Source organism: Triturus cristatus, chromosome 6 (assembly GCF_964204655.1).
Source record: "Triturus cristatus chromosome 6, aTriCri1.1, whole genome shotgun sequence".
Classification (NCBI taxonomy): domain Eukaryota; kingdom Metazoa; phylum Chordata; class Amphibia; order Caudata; family Salamandridae; genus Triturus; species Triturus cristatus.
In genome coordinates this window covers 839,562,915-839,583,988 of record NC_140589.1, presented here as the reverse complement: position 1 = coordinate 839,583,988, position 21,074 = coordinate 839,562,915, and positions in this window count along the sequence as shown.

Genomic DNA, 21,074 nt, shown 5'->3' with positions numbered 1-21,074 from the left:
TAGGGCACAACCAGGCAGGGACAGGCCATTTGGCGGTGATGGATACTACTGCCTCCTTCCTCACACAGTAAATACCATCCCCATCTTACTCCCCTGATACAGGTTCTGTGTCCGGTGTGTGTGGCAGGCTGATGGCTGCATCACTGTGTGCCACTGACACATCAGACTGCGAAGGTGATGGGGCAGCATCACTGTGTGCCACTGACACGTCAGGGGTCGGAGATGTGTGTGTCGATGTTCCCGCTTCAGTCATCTGGGAAAGGCTCAGTGGCAGCAATGGCAAGATGATGAACCACAGGGCATTGAAGTTCCCAGCTACTACTCGCTTGTGTCCAGCCGTGGCAGCCATGCTTCCAGCCAGCATCTGCTCCATGGTCTTCATTGACCTCAGCATCTGTGCCAACTCTGTGCTGTCATCGCTGGTGCATGTCTGACCACACAGTACTTGTATTCGATTGATGGCCCCAGCGAGGTCAGCCAAGGTCTATGGTGGAGCATGGTGCGTACAGGGGCTGTCTGATAGGGACTGTACGTGGTCCCTAATGGGACTCAGACACCCACGTATGGCATTGAGTTTGGCTGCCACGAGCTCGAAACCCACCCGCAGCTGTTCAGCCAACTCCACCTGGCAAGCCCACACAAGCTGTTGGAACTCCATGTATTGGTCGGGGGTCCTGGGAGACAGCCGTAGTGGTGTGTGTTACCTGCTGTGTTGTCTGTGAAGGTGGTGGGGCTACCTCGTGGCAGCTGGCCTGCCCTGCTCCTGGGGATGGGGTGCGGAGGCTGTCAATTATCCGTTGGAGGGTGTCTTGACATATGTGCAGGTTGTCCTCTTCATCATCAATGATGGGAAGTGTGGTGTGCTGTGCAGGAGGTGTTGCTTGTCCCTCTGCAATGTAAAGGGGAGATGCAGGTTAACAGAGTTACACATGTATGTTGAAGATTTGCAGATGTTTACATTCAGACTCTATGCCAATGTACATTGTGACTGTTTTGGTGGCGCTGGCTATTTGATGGCAGTCATTGTGTTGTTCAACTACATGACGGATGTGTGGTAGTACCCGTACATTGTCATCACACAGTGTCAGGCAATGCCAGATGTGAGTGGACGGTTACTATGCACGTGCTGAACCTGTTATGAGCCCTGTCCTGTGGTGTTGGTATTGCACTTTGTGCCACATTGCCATCATTGCTGATGTTCTGTGCTTGCTATGTGTGTGCTACATTGTGGGGGAGTTGCTCTGCAGCTCTGATTTTGTGTAGCCTTCTCCCTTTGAGGCGGGTTGCCTTTGAATTTAATTTGCTTTTTGGGGGCTAATTTGTTTATGGCTTGGGTCATATGTTTCTCTCGGACAGATTTTGTGGCCTGGTGCATTGTTCTTCTGCTGTGTGTATTGTACGGCATGTGTTGTGGGTGCACGTGGATATGTCAGAGTGTGACATGCTCCTTTACGGATGTGATCCACACTGGGCCATCTCCATGTCGAATCGTGGGCCATGTCATGTTTTTTGGCTGTTGCCATGCTATCGAGCATGCAGTGTCACTTGCATAGTCAGTGTGGGTCACAGAGCTGCTGCTTTGCTGGATTTAGCACATGTGCATGGGTCGGTTGTGATATTGGTGATAGTGAGGGGGCCTCCTTTGTGCACATTGTGGACGGGGGCCTACTTGGTGTTTCTATGTGTGCTGCAGTGTGCCAAGGCTATCAGGGACATGTTCCACGATCATTGTGGGTGTGCAGTGTGCTACACATAATTGTGCATGTGTGCCCTGGTGCCCATCTTCCCCCATCCCCCCAGTCACTGGTCGTTACTCACCCTGTTGCTGTTGGGTCAGGTCGCATCGAGCTGTGTCCAGGTCCCGAAATCCTGCGACCGTCTCCACACTGCTGATTGTGGCCACCATTTCTTCCAGCTCATCCAGCTCCTCCTGTGTCACAGGACTCCCACCTCCTGTCGCCATTGCTACCTTCCTGTGGGCAGCAAGTTTCTGTTTGGTTTGGCTGTGCACTTCATGCCAGCGCCTCTTGACATCCTCCATTGACCTCCTCGACACTCCGATTGCATTGATGTTGGTGACGATGTCCTGCCATATTTCCGTTTGCGTTGCCAGTGCCGCAGTGGAGGCGCCGAACAGTTGTTGATGGTGTTCTGTCACCTCCGTCACGATGTTCCTGTGGACTGAACCCCGTTTTCCTCTTTCTCTTCTCCTTGCCCTTCCCCAAACACGGTGTTCCTGGCTGGCCCTCCGTGGGGCTTGTGGGGTTCGGCTTGTCCTCTGCACTCGGTCCCGGTGTATCCATGATGCTACGCAGTTAAAATGGTTTTTTTTTTTTTTTTTTTTTTACAGTGCATTTTCCCGCCAGACGCGTGGGATTTGCAGGCCTATGTCTGATTTTCGCTGATATTTGTACCGCGATTGGCCTCATCGCATGATTTTTTGCGTTCGCGTTTCGCATTTTTACGGCGTTGATTTTTACGCTGTCATTTGACGCATTATCTGGTGACTATCGCATGCTACTGCCGCCTTGTGAATACTTGGTTGGCACGGCAAAATTTTCCCGCGATAGGCTGCGATGCTGAGAGTTGTGTTAGGCTACTCTTGCGGTAGTTATTACACGTTCTTGTGAATAGCTCCCTCTGTTGCTTATTTTTTATAAGAGATATATTTTTTCTTTGTGGAGAAACCTATTCCCCTACCAACGCCATGAAATATCGGGGTATTCAATTCCTTTTCAACTTTGTAAAATCGCCTAGTCTCGGCTATTACTGCAGTTGCTTGAGAGGTGCTTTCAGGCTGACAATATTTCTGAAATATCTGAGTGTATGAGTATTTACTGTAGTCCAATAACAAGCCCTCTCTAATGCCCTCTTTAAGATCCCTCGGTCTACTACACATGCAATGATAGAAAATCCACAATATTGACTGATATTCGCACATTAATTTTAATTAATTAATTTATGGATTTGTTAAGCGCACGAATCACCCCCGAGGGCATCTCTCGGAGCTTGAGCGGTCCGCATAGGTCACAGTTCAATGAAAATATTAAAGATTAAAAAAAATGTTTTCAGAGAAAATGTCAGCTTCTAAATCTGTGTGAAACTGTATATGGAATTTGTAACTGGAAATTCCCCTGTTTTTGTATATAAGATTCATTAACACGCACAAAATATGTTTGAATGAGGTCCAAACAGTTTTCTCATTAGTTAAGACTTCCAGGCTCATTCATCTTACCCGAATAACTGGATACCACTCAAATGCCTGGCTCTTGTACTATGGAATAAAATTTACTTGTGCAACTGTGCTCCGTATTGTCGAGGATTATTTATAAAAAATAAAGTTTGATTCTAATCTTGCATTTAGCAAATTGCATTACGATTTTTATGCTGAATTTTGATTGTTTTAATTAAAGGATGAAAGATTCAGTCTCCTTCTGCATCCCTTTATTTACTCCATAGTACTTTTACTAAACTGCTGGTTCACGGTGTGAACTACCCTACGAATACAGAGGGGCAGATTTACAAGCCCCTTGCAAGACATTTACGCCGCCGTTGCGTCACTTCTGTGACGCAGTGGCGGCGTAAACCATGCGCCATGTTGCGCCTTATTTATAATGTGACGCATCTAGGGAGATGCGTCACGTTGTAAAGCCCTGCGCTACATTAAACCTGCATCAGGTTTAATGTATGCAGTGTGGGCGTTCCGTCGGAAAAGCAATGCGCCGCCCTTATGCCATCAGATGCGTCACACATCTGTTTAGCCTTGCGCCACAATGCGCTGCATTGTAAATGCGGCGCATCTGTGGTGGTGCAAGGGTAAACTTGTGTGACGCATCTTTCCTGACGCATCCCTGCTGATTTGCAGGGATGCGCCAGGAAACATAAATCTGCCCCTTAGAGTTCAATAAATCTCACTAGTATATTTGTTTACCTTCGTGAGTTATGGAGGCTCCTTTCTGGATGGGACACTGCTCATGAGGTCATCCCCACATTCTGTGAGAACGGATATGACGGGTTGGTAATAATAGAAGGGAAGAGCGTCTTCTTACGTGATCTTGGCGGTGACTCTTTGGGCGAGGATAGAGTCTTGTTGAATAGGCAGGTCTCTGGGGGGTGCAATAAATTTCTACCGGATCCTTCTCTCAGAAAGAGACTTATGCTGCTGTGGAAAAAGAACGGGACAGGGTATACTTTGTAGATCCTGGTAAAAATTCCGTTTGACAAATTTAATCTGATATAGTTGCACTACACATGTTTTGGGTATTAAGCTAAATGCGTGCAGCAGAGGGATGCTCTCCTGGTTGCAAAAGAAATACGACTTGAAACCAAGTACATTAGCCAACAAAAACTGTTTTTAAACAGCGGCTGAAATTTACTGGATTCTTTCTCCATTGCAGTACATCCTAAGTCAAGAAGTCCATGCACTACCAGCTGCATTCAATACAACCCTTTGTAGGTGATGAGATGTAATTTCCACCAGGGGTGCTACACCTGCACTGCTATTCCCTTGGGCTAGATTTAGCAAAAGGTTTACGTCGTTCTTGCTCCATGCAAGGTGGATGCAGGGCGATGCAAAACTTAGAATGAGATTTACCAAACCACGCTAGGCCACCTTGTGTGGCCATGCGTAGCTTGGTCAATCTGGATTAATGCAAGGCCACAGAAGTCCTGTCTTGCATTACTCTGACCCAGGGAGGCATACAATGGGTGAAGCGTGGGTGTTCCCACGCATCCACCCATGGATTTTGGCGCATTCCAAGATTTATCACGAGTGGGAATGCATCAAAACCTTGCAAGGGAGGTGCAAAAAGGAGAAATATCTTTATTTCTCCTCTTTCCACATGTGCTGCATTCTGCAGCACACATAAAAAGAGGAAAAAGTCTCAGAGGGCTATGTCAGCGAAGAATACGGCAATACGGTGTACACACTTGGGGGTCATTATACACAGAGGGTAGGTTTAGACACAAGGAAAAAAAATTCGGGGGGGACACCCCCTCACCCATCAACCACTTCATGTACACAAGGTTAAGACAAGGTGGTAGGACGGCAACGCCAAATTTCCCCGAGAAGCCACCCACACTAACCCTACTACACAAGATTTTTCAGGCCGACAACCACTCCCACGCGGTATCGCGTCTCTACAGGGCTGTCTTTATGTCGCAAATTGACACCAGGAACAATGCGTGAGGAGACTGGGAAAGGGAGCTAGGGCACACACTGGATGATGCACAGTGGCTATATTGCTGTCAGCAAACAGAAAAGATCATGGCTAGTAGTCGACTAAGGATTATTCATTTTAAGTTTCTACATAGAATGTATTACTCCCTAGCGCGGCTGCATAGGTATAAGCTAAAAAACAATGACAACTGCGAAAGATGTGAGATGGGAGGGGCAGATTTCCTTCATCTGGCTTGGGCTTGCAATGCAGTCTCTAAGTACTGGGAGGAGGTGCTAACTTGTATGGTGAACACATAGATAAACATCACCCCGCTGGTTGGGTTGCTGGGCTACACCAACGGTGTAGAAATAACAGTTAGGTGGTTTGTGGCGCTGGGACTGCTTTTAGCGAATCGCAGAGTTGCATGTCGATGGGGAAGGGGGAGAGCTCCTAAGTTTAAGGAATGTTTAAAAAATATGATATACTACCATCAACAAAGCAGCACAGATGCGGAATTACTGCCGCAAAGCTCCAGACCGCGTGACATATGGGACCCCCTCAAGGCATATCTCTTCAATCCTCATAGAAAGCAATGGTTTGCGGAACTCCCCATATAGTACCACCGGCTGACATCCCTCGTATACCCCCCTAAATAACTACTGGACAATAGAAGATAAGTAGAACTAGCCTGGAAAGAACAATACTAATGGACATTACCCAGTTCTGAATATGAAGAGAATGGCTGGAAGATATGTCACTAATGTGAATGCCTTGAACTGTGAATATATTGTATTAGTTATCTATATGTACTAGATTCACTGTCTATGCTATGTGATAGTTGATGTTCACTGAAAAATATCAATAAACAAATCTTTTAAAATAAAATATGGCCCTTGGTTTTCATTTATGGTTGGGCAGCTGACATAGTCTGACTCCATTTGAGTACCCTGGGGGAAGCTGAACAGCCTCCCTCAGAGTTTCAATGGACACTTTTCTATCTACTAATTGTGGAAATATTTTGGGCTCATTCTGAGTCCAGTGCTGCATGTGAGTTCAGACAGAACTCTTGTTTTTGCATGACTTCACGTTCTGAGTTGTACACAAATTGCAGATGGATCCAATGTTTTTCATTACATTTTTTTCTGCAGTCAATTTCTTTAGCAAGTTGCTTGTGGAAAACCACCCAGAAAGAGTGGTTAGCCCACGAAGTGTCCATATTTGCAGTATGAGAAGCCACTCTAGGGAAACGTTTCAGTGAAATATCGACCCAGATCATCACTTTGATGGTATATTTCTAGTGCCTATATTGTGAGTGCCCACATATCTTGTTTATCTAACAAACTGAGAGTAGTTTCTTAATATGATCGTGACATCATACCTAACTTTCTGTTAGAGTCGTCTGCTATTTACATGGAAGCCTTTCACAGATTTTCCTTTGCTACACATGGTTGCACATCAGCCATTCTAAATGGTTGACATCATTATTAAGGGAGGTAACTCTGATGGAGTCCCATGAAGAGCTTGTGAGGTTTTCAGCAACGGCATGTCTGCCATCCTACATATTCATAATAAACCTATTATACTTTAAGAAGTGCTTATGGAATACAGTCATGATAAATTCAAAGAGTGCAACAGAATAAAATTCTCAAACCAGATTAGAAAAATTATGAATGTAATAAGCAAGAAGATACTGAATTGGCCATGGAGAACCAGACATAAGGATCTTTGCCATTTTGAGTCTAAATGTGCCTAAAAAAAGTAGCGGTGAAACAGAACAGATTCTGCTGAAACCAGCAGCGGTCCATGGAGGGAGTTCCGTGGGGTGGAAAGGCGGGGCAGGGGGTACTAAACACCGGACTATGGAAAATTGGAGGTAAGTAGACAATTAAATAAATAAAACGAATTTCGTAGCGCGCGCTGCACCACAAAATGCGATGCAGGGCGCGCTACGAAAATCGTTTTATTTATTTAATTGTTTACTTACCTCCAATTATCCATGTTCCGGTGTTTAGTACCCCCCACCCTGCCCCTCCCCCGCCCCGCCCCACGGAACTCCCTCCACGGACCGCTGCTGGCTGAAACCTTTAGTTATGATGGCAAAAGTTTTGAGCAGGACAAAACAGGATTCTTTAACTGCTGAGGTCACCTCACCACTTGGGTAGATTTGCCACCTTGCCCCAGTACAAGGTTTTACCCTTGGAGTTAGTTGCTTTTTCATTTCTTGAATTACCCTTGGGGGACAAGGCTGGAAGTTGTAGCTGGGCAGGTATCATTCACGCTAGACACATTTGCAGTTGAAGCATTTTTCTTTGTGGTGGAAAAAGCTCAGAATCCGAGGAGCCTGGATTTCTTGCCTGATGGGAGGACGCCCTCCCTTGGTAAGTCTCAGCACCTTTTCCCATTCAAATGTCGCTTGGCAGTGTCACACCTGAAGCCCTCAAAGCAAGCGTCTTGGCATCAGCTCTCTCTCCAGCCCATACTCCTTCAGGGTTCAGCCCACAGTGGTCAGCTGGGCCTTCTTGGAGTCAGGGGTCATTCTGCTTTCTGTGTCCCTGTAGTTGGTAATGGCGACAGCCTCTTGACCCTTGGAGAGCAGTTCCAATTCCTGGGTACCAGCAGGAGCCAAGAATCCTTGGATGTTCTATCTTCCTTCTTTGTGGAAAAGTCTTCAGAATATTATTCCCCTTGCCCAGGAATGTTCTGAGAAGATGGTAATGGGGTGCCAAATGCATTCTCTGCACTAGCCAATGATTACACAGTTCCCTACAGCTAATACTGGCTACATTCTCAGAGAATTCCTGCCTTCTTTGTTTGTGCTTCATTACTCAGTTTACTGCAAACCTTACCAGAATTCCTCAGCAAAATGGCTCTAGCCTTTTTCAGCTACAAGAGCCTTATCCTTCCATGCAGCCTATCCCCTATAGAGATGAGGTATACTATTATATGTCTGTTTCTTCCTCCCTTATGGTGACTCTCTCCTGAGTGGCTACTGTTAACACAACCCCTTCCTTCCTGCCAAGCCATAGTCTACCAGGAAGAGGGTTGTCACCAAGCAGCCGGTTATATGTGTTCAATCTCTGTAGCAGGGCTGTGAGGCAAACTAGTTCTAAAGAAGTATACTCTTAGAAAGCACAAAATATAATCTGCTAAATGTATTTTCCACTAAAGTATCAGCTGTCACCCGAGATTTAGATTAAACAAATTAAGTGAAAAACAAATTGTATATAATGTTTTAGCATTTTCCCAAGCGAAAACAGGAAACTATGTTTTAGTTCAAATCTAGGCCTGTTCATGAAACATGGTGCTCTACATACATAGTGACTAACAGCTTTATGTAATTGCTCACTGTGGGGCGACATACTTTTCCCCTTAGATCGCATGTCATACTTTTATATATTAAGCACACAGCCCTGTGCGCCTACATGGCACTCTTGAGGGGTGACTTATCTAAAATAAGATTTTCTACTTGACAAACGGTAGTTTTCCTTGCCATGTGCCAGTTCAGCACGTTTAAATTACAGCCCACCCGGAGCTCAATGGAGCCTCAAAAGTTTGCTTATGTGTCGGTGGTGTTATATACAAATATGGCATTTAACGCCCATGCCACTGACATAATTCTGTGCAGACTTACATTGGCCGTACTGGATATTTGAGTAACCCATTTGGGAGAAATTAATTTTAGAGTACTGGTTTATGGACAGAACGCACACAATCTGGGACTGAATGGCAGTGTCATAACACTAGCAGAAATAGGGTCCAGGACAAAGCAAATCAGACCTGGTACTGCTTCAATAGGAAGTCAGTCCTAGTACTGCTTCAATAGGAACAGTCCATTCAGAATTGTAAGTCCTGGCCCTTGAGATGGGACCCCTGGGGAGAATGGACAAGGTTGCATAGTGATCACCAGGGGAAAAGGGAGTTAATCAAGGTAGGTCCAAAAACCACAGCAGCCAAAGGAAGCCACCCATGTGTCTGCCAAGAGACAAGAACAAACTCCACCCATACAGTACAAGCAGGATTACTCTATCTGTTGCGGAATATAACACATAGGTTAGAGGATGACTGAAATGATTGGTAAAGAAACAAAGGAAATCACAAGTCTGATGGAATAGGGGCTTTAGGGGAGACCCATCTAACCGCAACAAGCTAGTCATGCTCAGTTATGTCCAGATGGGGAAGAGAGGGACTAGAGATGGAAGTGGGAGGGCCTAATAGGATGTGCTCACACAAGCAACAATCTGTGAGGGTGTGTCTCTGCCTCAGGAAAGGGGCTCCAACAAACATTCACTTAACCTACTAAGAGGGAGAATCATGAGCAACATTTAAACATAATGCTCATAAATCAAGAGAGCACACCAGGCAAACAGGGACCATAAACACAAAAGTATGCACACTGGAAATGCGGCAACAGAAGAAGGGTCAGCACGATGATGGAAAAGCCGACCCGGGAGAGTGCAGTGAAGGTGAGATATGCTTAGCATTGTAAGGATGAATTGTATTTAGAAGTGATAGGGAAAGGGCCAGAAGTGGTACCCATGATTAGAAGAAGGCTCTCAAAAATAAATTCTTGGGTTTCCAGATCCGGTAACAGTTCAAGTTTCAGGTGGTTCTAACTCCCACCAGGATGTTGAAAATGTCTATAGGACATCACTCCTTGAAAGAGACCAGGGCCCATAAAGGAAGGAAATAACTGAAGACCCTTTGAATTGTCTAGTGCAAGGCACATAGCAAGATCTGAAGGATACTGCTGATGTTTAAAGCCAGAACCATTAGTTCTTTATAAACCTATTGGGAAGTTCTTCTATGCAATTAAATTCGCCTCAGATTACCAGTTTTCAGAAGTTGCAGTAAATTCAGAATCTGGACCTTGCTGATTAACAAAACTGGTTGGTATTCACAATGCTCTAGTTTAGAGGTCAGTTTTGCAAAATCCTGGTATAGAGAAACCAACATGGAGGCAGGTTCCAGCTGTGCAGTAGTATGTAATAGTCATACATTAGGCGGTTATTCTGAAGCTGTGGTATGTAAAATGCAGACTGACAATCTAATTTCAAAAGCTCAAGTATGTAGAGTGCTACTGGAAAACAGTACTAGAGAGATGTGAATTGTACTAATTTAACACAGAGAACTTGATGACTGATCTCTCCCTTTATCAACTTTGTTTTGCATATGCAGCGACTTAAGAAAAACGAAGATACAATCTTATTTTGGACTAGCCATATTTTCATTATTTTTACACCAAAAGTCAAAGCATAGAGTTCATATAATGTCATTACTTGGTGGCTTTAAAGTGTACCTTAAATTGGATTGGTAACCTGTAAAAAAGTGGCATACAATAACTAACATGCTACTGTTTATAAATTACACTGATGACAGGTCCTAAGTAGCTTAAATCAGGATATCTCAATTCATTTTGGTACGTAGAGTACAATTTTATATATTTGAGAGTGCATACATTTCTAATTAGTTTAGTCATATTTTATATACTTTTGCAGTTTTTATTTCAGTAGTGGCAGACTAGCATCAATGCACTCTGTGAGGGTAAAAATGTTTCCGCTCTTCACCAATTCTCGAGGCATCATCATAACTTGGGTGTTTAGAGCATTGAGGGGGTCTATTTACCACATTCTCATGCAGCGCAGCAGCCAAAAATGCTGCATTGTGCTGCGTAAGAAGGAGGAAGCAGTAGAGCATCATATTTACAGAGATATGGTACCCTCCTCTCCCTAGCGCTAATGCGCAATCAGGCAGCCATGTGCCATGTGCACACCTTTACACCATAGTACTAGGGTGTCTGCCTGAGTCTAGCATAGGTTTTGTTCTGGAAGGATACTCTTCCAGTACAGAATACTATGCTTTGACCAATTTTAAAACTTTTACAACTTTGTATGTGTGCTGTACAGTGCAGCACACATGCAAAGTCGAAAAAGAAAGGAGAAATAAAAGCAATTTGCCTTTGAAAGGGCCTATTTAAAATATGTGTTATTTTTTGGTGCAAAACCCTATCTTCTTTTTTAGAAGATATGGTTTTGCATAAAAAATCATGGGTAGTTGCTTGGCTACATCCGTGCACCACCCATGAAACGCCTCCTTGGCGCTAAGTAGTGCAAAGCAGCACTATGAGCTGCTTTGTGTTACTTTCAAGTGAACGTACAGTGAACAAAACGTTTTGCACTGGAAAGTAAATTGGGAAAAAATGATTTTGCATTGATATTTGTCCCTTTTCAGATGCAAACACAGCACAAAATCTTAGAAAATATACCCCAGAGTTTTAAGATAGTTTATCACTTGAATTCAGGGCTGGGTGTTCAGTGGCTTAATGCATCCAATTCAGGAACCTGTATTTGACCTCATCACCACAAGTTCAAATCCCAGCTGATCTACTCAGTCTTTCTTAGTCCCAAGGTCGATGAAATCGCTATCATTGTGTAGGGTAAAAAGAAACACCTGTTGATCAATACCAAGATACCCCATGTGGTAAAGATGCGCTTTATAAATACACGTGTTTTACCCGCATTTATTTAAGAAGCAATGTTAATTTTTACCGTGTTGATACATTTCAAGCACTGATTTTATCCATATCATGAAAATAACACAGAGGTTTGTAAATATAATGCATGGATTGGGGGGAAATATATTGCTACCATTAAAGACGGGTTAAGGCCACAATATCTCAAAATGTTAATTGTAAATAAAGTGCATTCTTAGAGACAGATCAATTTTGTGGATAAATATGTGAAATTGAAAATCTGCAGAAATATTTCACTATTTCTGATGGAAAAAGTGTTAAAATCTGCAGAAGTGACACTGAAAGATCAGATGGAAATTTGAATATTGTATATCACTTTATTTAGGCATATCATCCTTACTGGTAGGAAGTGTATGATAAGAGTCAGAATCTAAAATGTAATGCAATGATTGGTAGGAATTCATTACTAACTAAAGCAACCCTGGGGGCATATCTTTAAGGAGGGGATAGAAAATTATCGCTGCTTTTTCGGCCGTTTTCGGCCGAAAAGCGGCGATAATGGTATCGCTATATCAGCAAAGTCCCGCTATCGCATGAAACCTTGCCTTAGCGCCTGAATTCCTAACGCCCATCTTTGCATCTCTAATGAGATGCAAAGTGGGCGTTCCTCCCCAGGATAACGGGAGAAATGTCGCTAAGCGACATTTCTCCTATTATCAAGCCTCACGCAAAGCAGCATAGCGACAAGAAAAGTAGCGATAACCTCTGTTATCGCTACTTTCCTTACGCCTGCTTTGAAACTGACTTAGCCATGATATCCTATGGAAGGTGGATATCATGGCTAAGTATGTGAGGCCCTATCAGCAAGCTATCGCCAAACTTCGTGGGATTATCGCTGGGTTTCCAGCGATAATCACACGTTTGGCAGTTAGCGCTAGGATTTTTATCGCTTTTGAGATAAGCGTTGCTAATAGCACGCTATCTCAGCCATAAAAATCCAAGCTAGCCGGCAATAATTATCCTAGTGCTAAGTGTGCTTAGCGATAATTATCGCCGGTTGTTGCTGATATGCCCCCCTTATCGCAACTGTAGAGATAGGAAGGATTGATTGGAGAGAATAAGGTTTTAAAACTGTGAATTGAAGTTTCCATTCATCTGTTTGATGCTGATTCACAGCTCACTCTGCTATATTATAGGGATTGTAATTTATGAACTAAAAGTAACAAAGGGCAAATATGTGTGTTAAACGTTTGTGCTTGGCAGCAGGTCCATTAACCGTTCTTGCTTATAATGAGTCAAAACTGTGACTAGACAAAATTCAGATCTCTCCAGCAAGTGCATTAATCATCAAGGTTATCATGACATTGTTATTATTAGATTGAGAAAAAAACTGCTTGCCACACAAAAACTCTGCAGTAGGTGCCTTTAACTTTGTAAAATATTTTAGAAGGCAGCGCCCCCCTGAGCTTTGGTGCCCCGTGCTGTGACATTGGCTGCGCCGCTCTAAAGCCAGAACTGCCTTATATATTGTTTATAAATGCCTAAAGAGAAGTTCTCTGCTTGTCATTAGTGTGATGTTCTCCTTTTATAGACCCTCTCTCACACTTTCTTTATTGGCTGAGAAGCTTTTTGTTGTTCCAGACCTCAAGAAATCACTTTCCAGTGGCGTCGCTTTTGCCGTTTTGGCAGCTAGATTCTGGAATAGCCTCCTTTCAATCTGAATGTATCTCTTTACTTATTTTTAAGGAACAAGCTTAAAACTCAACTCTATATTCTATAATGGACTAGTTTTAGTATTTTAGCTGTTATAGTGCTAAGAGACCTGTGGGTATATACTATGCTTTATTCACTGAAAAAAACATAGGTTTCAGGCCTGATATAGTTAGGAATTAGCATTTAAAAAACCTTTGAAATTCACTGAAAAAAACATAGGTTTCAGGCCTGATATAGTTAGGAATTAGAATTTAAAAAACTTTTAAAAGTTGACACTTTGAACATTTTTCACATAGAATCACCAATGTTATCCTATGGCAGAAAATTCACTTATCAGGTAAGTAGTATTATTGTTACTTTTTCTTACTCAGTGGTGGATCCTGGTTCCAGCACTGGCCAATCTCCTGTAAACAGTTGAAAGAATGTGTTTAAGTCATACAGCCGATTTTTTAGGAATATTTTTAATTTGTGAAAATAGACACTTAGAAACTTTTCTGGTGAAAACCACGCAATGGATTCCTATGGAAGGAAATACAAGTTACTGGTAAGTACGCTTAGAATTACTTTTCAGGGTCAGTGCTGGTCTAAAAGATGCAGCACTGGGTTCTCTCTTGAAAACAGGTGAGTAAATTGGAATTCGTAGTTCAGCTGATTTTAGAGGAATATTTGTATGTTTCAAAATTGGACACAAACTTTTCTGGTGAAAACCACACAGTGGATTCCTATGGAAGGAAATACAAGTTACTGGTAAGTACGCTTAGAATTACTTTTCAGGGTCAGTACTGGTCTAAAAGATACAGCACTGGGTTCTCTCTTGATAACAGGTGAGTAAATCGGAATTCGTAGTTCGGCTGATATTAGAGGAATATTTGTATGTTTCAAAATTGGACACTTAGAAACTTTTCTGGTGAAAACCACACAATGGATTCCTATGGAAGGAAATACAAGTTACTAGTAAGTACGCTTAGAATTACCTTTCAGGGTCAGTGCTGGGCTAAAAGATGCAGCCCTGGGTTCTCTCCTGATAACAGGTGAGTAAATCGGAATTCGTAGTTCGGCTGATTTAGAGGAATATTTGTACAATGGTGAAGAAAGGGGGCCGGGCCTGAGGTGACATGTGCAAACACGCCCTGTGGCGCGTTTTAAGTTGGGGAATTAATTCCTCTTCAATCCAGAGGTCCCCTGGGGGCCAACTAGCCCACCAGGTACCTCCAGTATGCGCCAGGGAGCTGCGTTGCAGAGAGGTGTTCAGAGGCCACGCCCTTTTTACAACACTCTGCAATGCAGCTCCGTGGCCTTTACTGGAGGTACCGGGTGGGATAGTTGGCCCCTAGGGGACCTCTGGATTGAAGAGGAATTAATTCCCCAACTTGATACGCGCAACAGGGCTGTTTGCACACATATCACCTCAGGCCCCGCCCCCTACCTTCACCACTGTGCAAACGCGCCCCGTGGCATGTTTTAAGTTTGGGGATTAAGTCCCCTTGAATCCTGAGGTCCCCTGGTGGCCAACTAGCCCACCAGGTACCTCCTTTATGCGCCAGGGAGCTGCATTGCAGAGAGTTGTTCAGAGGCCACGCCCCTTTTTACAGCACTCTGCAAAGCAGCTCCGTAGCGCTTACTGGAGGTACCTGGTGGGCTAGTTGGCCAATAGGGGACCTCTGGATTGAAGAGGGATGAATTCCCCAACTTAAAACACGCCACGGGGTGTGTTTGCACAGTTTCACCTTAGGCCATGCCCCCTACCTTCACCACTGTGCAAACGTGCCCCGTGGCGTATTTTAAGTTGGGGGATTAAGTCCCCTTAAATCCTGAGGTCCCCTGGTGGCCAACTAGGCCACCAGGTACCTCCAGTAAGCGCCATGGAGCTGCGTTGCAGAGAGGTGTTAAAAGGGGCGTGGCCTCATTACACCTCTCTGCAACGCAGCCCCCTGGCGCATACTGGAGGTTCCTGGTGGGCTAGTTGGCCCCCAGGGACCCCCAGTATTCAAGGAGAATTAGTTCCCCCTCTGCAAATGCGCCAGGGGGTGCGTTTGCAGAGTGGTGTAAGGAGGGGGTGTGGCCTCCGGCCCGATCCCGGTCTTTTTTTTCTTCTTTTTTTTAGAAGGGAGGCTGTGTAGCCCCCCTTCTTTTTTCAATATTTTGGCCCTGGGGACCCCATCCCCCAGGGCCTGCCCCCAATTTTTATTTATAAAAAAAAAATCGAGAAGGGCGCCGCGTGGCCCCCCTCCCGAAGCCGTAATTTGCCCTGGGGACCCCATCCCCCGGGGCATGACCCTTTTTTAATTTAAAATTTTTTTTTTATGGAGGTTGGCTGCGTAGCCCCTCTCCTCTGGCCACTTTAAGGGCCCGGGGACCGCATCCCCCAGGGCCTGGCCTCCGTTGGGGCCGTGGGGGGGTCCCCAATCCCCCCACGGTCCCAACCGGCTCCCCGGGTCCTGCGGGAGCCGGCATTGCTTTTCCACATGGGGAGCAGCTAAAATGCTGCTCCCCATGTGGAAAAGCAATCAGCTTTGCTTCATTGAAGCGAGAGCAGGTTTCCCTGCTCTTGCTTCAATTAAGCAAAGCAGTTTGCAATGACAGGGCGGGAGCCGCGAGGCTCACACCCTGTCATTGCAAACAGCAGTGTCCCGGGGGTGGGCACCCCGGGACACTGCAGGACCTGGCCCTGGGGGGCGGCAGTCCCCAGGGCCTCTTCAAGGCTCCAGCAGGGGGGTCGCGTGGCCCCCCTCCCCCATTGAAAAGTTGCCCCCGGGGTGGCGGTCCCGGGGCTGGGGGGGCCTCAGAGCCCCCCATCCCAAATTATTTCAAGCCCTGGGGGGTGGCAGTCCCCGGGGCTGGGGGGGCTGCGAGCCCAACCACCCATTTTCAAGAAGTCCCAGGGGTGGCAGTCCCCGGGGCGCGAGCCCCCCCGCCAATACTATCTTCGAGCCCTGGGGGGTGGCGGTCCCTGGGGCAGTGTGGGGTGATTGGGACCCCCCCACACTTCTTTTTTTAATTCCCCCCCACGGGATTTGGCCCCCACGGGGGCCAATTAACAAAGAAGCGCGGGAGCCCTGTGCTTCTTTTTTTTTTTTTTTTCGACCGAAATTCGCGTTGGGTGCGCGAATCTCGCCGATTAGTTTTTTTTTAAATGCTTTTTTTGGCCCTGGGGGTCCTTGTGGGACCCCCTGAGCAGGCCTAGGGGGTCAGGGTGTTTCTACCCTGCCCCCTTTTTGCGTTTTTCACATTTGTTTTTTAGGTCTGCCAACACTTCCTGATTTGGAGTGTTGACAGCCAATTAGAATACAGCTCGTGCTCGGGAGGGTGCAGGGATGGTGCGCGGATCCTCTGAGGCCATAGATATATATGTACATTTACCTCTAATTTTCTCAGGAACTACTGAACGGATTTACACCATTTAAGCAAAAGGCACAAGTCTGAACTGAGGACTGCCAAATTTGGTGTAATTCCGTTCAGCAGTTCGGGCTGTAGCTGTGTCAAAAGGTCCTATGGGAAAATGCATGGGGAAAACATGTTTTGGGACCCCCCTTTTTTCTCGGCCCCCGCTTGACAATTCACCGTGAAACTTTCAGGATTGGAGCGGAGCGGAGCTGGCCAAAAGTTTGGAAAATTTCGCGAAGATTCGTCAATCGGTGCCAACGTTATTCCAAATAGAATGTTGCAGATTTCCTATGGAAAATAGGTCCTAACTATATCTACCTACTGGCGACCGCCAGTAGGTAATAAATTCTAGTTAACACAACATATTAAAGCTTCACAGACTAAAGCCAAAATCAATGCTCTCACTGTAGCTAATTGAAATATGTATGGTGTCTGCCCCAGAGCATACACCTCTCTTTACTTATGATTTCTTAACCCTGGGGCCTGATTAAAAAACTGCATTTTATAGTACATAAGGTGGTACTGCAATAGCACTACTTATTTACTACAAAATGTAATCCACAAGCCTATGTGCGTAGCTCTCCACTTCCACCTTTCCTAGATGCAGAACCACACACACATATGTTTACTATGTAGGGGCTGATTACGATCTTGTGGTCTTACTGCCGTCCCGCCGCGGAGGCAGTTCCTAGTACTCCACCGAGTAAACAGTCTTTCGCTCATCATATTTAGATGCATGCTGGCTGCTTTGCCATCCGCCTCAAAGGAGTGTTTCCTGCTGCCATTCGCTGAACACTGTTGCCAATATGGCAGTCTCCAAAGCTGGTGAATACTACTCTGCCGCCGTCAAGGCGGCTGGTTGCTGCCGAGCAGATTTAGATCACACAGCTGTGCTGGCAGTCTTTTATGCGGCGGTTCCCAGATGGGGTGAGTCCGTCGAAGTACGCACTTCACAATGCACCATCACTGTGGCCATTAGATGGATGCCAGTAGAACACACCTGATGTCCATTGGCCAAGCGGAAACACCTGCATACCACACTATAAAACACATCCGATTTCAGAAAAGGCTCCTTTGCCATTCCACTGCTCCACAATACTTGACAGCGGAACAAAACACAGTGAATTTCGGTTTTTGTGCTACTTTTCCCCTGTTACTTGTCCCTTCACCTTTTAACTTTGTACATCTTGTGTTCACAATATTTAATTTGATATAATTTTGTTGCATAATGCCAGGACACAAGAGTCCCCATTTCACTGAGGGTGAGTTTTCAGTCATGGTAGATAAAATCATTAGAGTAAAGCTTCAATTGTTTGAAGCCAAAGTCCAAAATACACCCCTGTCACAGAAAAGCCATATGTGGGCCAGCATAGTCGACAGAGTGAATGCAGTAGAATAACCTGCGCACACAGGAGGAAATTCTGGAATGACCTGCAGAAGAGAGTGTGTTCCCTGGGCTACAAGTGTCACCTGTAGGCCAACAGGATTGATTATGGTTCTCCCAGGCCACCCCTTACAACTCATGCCATGGTAGAAAAAGTTCTTGCAGATCCTATGTACTGACGGCTTGACAGGAATACCTAGTGGAGTGGAGTCTGGTAAGTTGCACATTACAAACTCACAATCATCCCCAATCTACTGTTCACTTAGAAGTTAACTGTTGCTAATGTGTTCTGCACATATTTTCATAACATAGAAATCTAAAACTATTAGTTTCATATAATTGTGGTTGTTTCTGTGATTGTATTGGTATTGATCAATCCCTATTCAATGCTCTCTCCTAAGAATGGTTTGTGTTGTTTTCTGAATGTTGTTCTTCTCAAACAAATGTACTTATGTCATGAGTTTCACAAATCAAACTGTGTATACATAAAAATTCTCAGGAGTAGTATAGGTATGCAAATTATCATGTTGAATATAAGTGGTATTTATACAATGTGCATCCATGTAAGTTGTGGAAATGTCTGTTTTGCAGTCAGCTAGGCCTTCGAATTGTCAATTACACAGTTCACCTCCACACTGTGTTGACCTCAATGTAGATGGTAGGTATATTCCCTAATCACTTCATGGACATTGCAGAACATCTATTATCCTGCTGCTTTGATGTTGTACTGTTTCAAATAGGTAAAAGTTAGGGTAATATATGCAATACCACCGGAAGCCACTATCACAATCATCTCAACCTATTTTGTCTTCTAAGTATCAACATTGTCTATCTCCAAAGATTTTTAATGTACAATACATACTTTTACTAATAAAAATGTTCTCCATTTCTCAATAGGTCCAACTACAAGACCACATCGGTATGCTCCTGCCACTTCAGACATCTCGACTCCAGCCCAGGATCAAGCCGTCAGTGAGGACAGCACTCCTGGTGATATGCATGAAGTGGATGAGCCTGGCAAAGTGATACTGCCTGCACCCACCCCAACACCTCCCACCCCAGGGCATACTGGGCCAAGGGTACAGGGTAGTGGGGGTTGTGGTTGTGGGAGGGTCTTTGTGGGCCAGCAGATTGAGTCCACTGGGGTCTTTGACACCCACATCACCATCGCACAAGTCTTGGGAGCCTACCATAAATACCAAGACATACCGGGCCAGGTACTCACCGAGCTCGGGAAGACAAAGCAGCTGCAGAGAGAGCACAACCATCAGATGGAGGACCATAACTTAAATATGGGCTCCCTTATTGGGTTGCTGCAGAACATTTATACCCACATTAGCAGGGCTTTTACAGCACTATCTACCCCTCATTGTGGTCCAACTACATCTGAATCATTTACATCTGCCACAGCCGTAGGAAGAGAGGCCTTGTCACAGGAAGAACCAACTGCAGCCTTCCCCACCCCTGCAGCTGTGGATCCCACCCACCTAGCAGAGAATTTTTCAGAGACTTAGCGGCGCTGCCCGTATTTCGATGCGAAATCTATTTGAGGCGGAAATATTTGCATTATCCTGCTTTCTGCCTATAAAAAGAACCGCATTTTGACCGGCCACAGCTCCAGAGCCGTGAATCTTATCGGTACTATCAAAAGATTGACCTATAAATTACTCTAAGATTTATTTGTGTCTAGGTTTGGGGGTTACCATTAGATACATCCTCCTCTGTTTATCTAACTCCCATTATCGTATCTGGATACCTGCCGCTACAGAGTCCATCCATATATCGACCTATAAACAACTCCAAGGTGCGGGGGCCATCACTTTAGGTACCCTTCTATCTCTTTACAAACCATCGTAACTATATCTGGTTATTCGACGCTACAGAGTCTTTAAGCATATCGACACGTATCAAAAAATCTCTGTTCTTCCCCTTTTTTTCAATTACCAATGCCCATCCCTACTGATATCCTACATTTGAGTACTTTTGGATACTTTCACGTAATCTTATATACATAAGATCATCGGCAGCAAAGAATATTCACCTATTACTTTAAGCAATAGACGGTTTCCTGACGAAGGCTGAAAGGCCGAAACGCGTGTAGTGTTCCATCGACCGCCTTGCTTGTTCAACATCTACTGTACTGTTCTGATTGACTCCATGTCCATATTGTTTACATAATTGCCTAAAGAATATGTACTGTATGTAAAATAGTAACAAAATGAATGATGGATAAAAATGAAAAGATTAATATTAAATCTACTTTTTCATAATCAATACCTGTGTGTGTAAGAAAATATTCTCTTTCTTTTTTATATCACTTTTTGATATTTTATGGACTAGTTCTTTACTATACACCTAGTTATATATATTCACTTGCTATAGTCACTTATCTAAATAGCTCTTTTCCCTACATATAGCAAGTCTATTAGTCGAGTAGGGGTCCCCTGTTTTTCCAAATAGTGGATCCCACCCGCGACAGGGGATGACCATTCAAATCAACAGGAGATAAGGATGGTTAGACCTCTGACACCGCCAGAAAGAAACATCAACGTCAATATCCTTCAGTGTGTGCTTACCATTCACTCTGTGGACTAGGTCTGGACACTTTTGCCGTCCTGATGCAAGGAGTATTTTGGACATTGTTCTACAAACAACTATGGCTCTACAACTATGGTTTCATTTCCCATGACTGACTTCTCCACTTTTTGATTTGCTTTTGTTATGTTCACCCCCTTTAATGTTATCACGTTTAGCACAATACATTTACAAGTCATAAATTCATACACTGGTGTCGTATGTCTCCACTCTATCAATTAATTTGTTTTCTTCCATCATAAATTGACAATTATAAAAAAAAACATTTGCGTAAATATAGATGATTTTGAAGTAGGTAATGTTTATTTCATGTTCACAAATATTACTAAACATTATTCCATACCATTCAATCCTCAGCTACTATGTTCAT